The sequence below is a fragment of the Lynx rufus genome, unplaced genomic scaffold (assembly GCF_022079265.1).
Source record: "Lynx rufus isolate CCGP_SWC_20201006 ecotype Redwood Valley unplaced genomic scaffold, mLynRuf1.p SCAF_20, whole genome shotgun sequence".
NCBI classification, from domain to species: Eukaryota; Metazoa; Chordata; class Mammalia; order Carnivora; family Felidae; genus Lynx; species Lynx rufus.
This window is the reverse complement of record NW_025814835.1, coordinates 26,757,434-26,759,165: the sequence shown is the minus strand read 5'-3', so window position 1 is coordinate 26,759,165 and position 1,732 is coordinate 26,757,434. Positions and strand designations below refer to the sequence as shown.

At 47.2% G+C, this 1,732-nt stretch overlaps 1 non-coding gene across 1 annotated transcript; it reads right to left on the bottom strand.

Annotated features, from left to right (window-relative positions):
- Positions 1–898: 898 nt before the first annotated feature.
- TRNAR-UCG (transfer RNA arginine (anticodon UCG)) lies at positions 899–983 on the bottom strand. Its single transcript is given in 2 exon segments — positions 899–935; positions 947–983. It is a non-coding gene; the product is annotated as a tRNA-Arg (tRNA).
- Between the last annotated feature and the right edge of the window lie 749 nt (positions 984–1,732).

Below are 1,732 nucleotides of genomic sequence, written 5' to 3'. Positions count from 1 at the left end.
TAATTTAGATGTACGTGTGGAGGGGGCTTTGGTATCTCTCTTTTCAGGATCTAGGACTTTAATGAGGCAGACACCCTGTCCCCACGGAAAGGTAGGAGAATGGCAGGGGGCGGGGCATTAGTGATTTGTGTAAGAATTTTACCCTCTGGGAGGCAGAGGTAAGTTTGGGAGTTCTTTGTTTGGCGAAGCCAGATCTAGAGAGAAATAGCCCAGAACACCCCCCACCTCCCTGTGGATGTGAATGCTCCTTCCTGGGGCCCAGGGAGGTCCTGCCCCACGCACACTTGAGTGTGTGTCCGAATTGCCTGCAGGGCTCGTGAAAGTACAGATCACTGGGCCCCACCCTCCCCGGAGTGTCCAGCAAAAAAGCCCTCATTGCAGCTATTGCCAGTTTCTATGGTGTAAATATTCCCATCATGGCCAGTTCCGAGTGACCACCTGATGCCATTGAATTTGGGAAAAGACGTGCCTAGCCAGCCAGTTCAGCAATATGAGGAGCGTGGGTTTACTGGCAGGGAACAGGCCCGTAGCCCGGGGAGTTTGCTGGAATGACTCACAAAGCCACCTACCACCATGCGGAGTTCCCGAGGTTTCCCACCAGAAGAATGAGGAGCAGAAAGCATGAGGGTAGAGGGGCCGGATACATCTGATCTGCTCTTCTTTCTCCCGCTGCCCTGGGACAAAGATTACTACCTGTGCCTTGTTTTTGTTTTGTTTTGTTTTTTTTTTAAGTTATATATGTGTATAATATCCTTCTCCTGTTTCATAAAGTTAAATTTAAAATTTTTCTATTTATTTTTGAGACAGAGAGAGAGACAGAGCATGAGCAGGGGAGGGGCAGAGAGAGAGGGAGACACAGAATCGGAAGCGGGCTCCAGCCTCCGAGCTGTCAGCACAGAGCCCGACGTGGGGCTCGAACCCACAGACCATGAGATCATGACCTGAGCCGAAGTCACACGCTCAACCGACTGAGCCACCCAGGCACCCCTAAAGTTAAATTTTAAAAAGGTGCCAAAAAGAAAAGAAATACCAGGTATTATTCCGCCATGCAGAAATAAACACTGGTAACATTTTGGTTTATATTCTAGGTTTGTTTGTTTGTTTATTTTAAAGAACTCTCTCCCCCCCATACAAACACGCGTACAGATTTTATGGAGTTGTCCTACATACGTTGTTTCGGAACTCAAGTTTTTCACACCACACAGTATCGTGAGCATGTTCTCATGCCATTAAATGTTCTCCTACCACATGATGGTAATGGGTGAAGAGGGTTCCCTTGTTTGAATATACCATAATTTATATTTTGAATCCCTTGTTCTTGGAAATTTGCTCTGTGTACAACCTTTTTCGATTTCAAACGTCTTTGATGGACAGCCTTCTATCCATTTCTTGCCACTCTGCGATTATTTCTTGGGACTCAGTTTTCTAATAGGAAACCCTGGCTCAGAAGAAAAGCGTGCATCTCTTAAAACCTGTGATTCTGGGGCGCCTGGATGGCTCAGTCGGTTGAGCGTCCGACTTCGGCTCAGGTCATGATCTCACGGTTCGTGAGTTCGAGCCCCGCGTCGGGCTCTGTGCTGGCAGCTCAGAGCCTGGAGCCTGTTTCAGATTCTGTCTCCCTCTCTCTCTGCCCCTCCCTGGCTCATGCTCTGTCTCTCTCTCTCCTTCAAAAATAAATAAAAACATTAAAAAAAAAACAAAAAAAGAACAAAAAATCCCCTGTGATTCATAG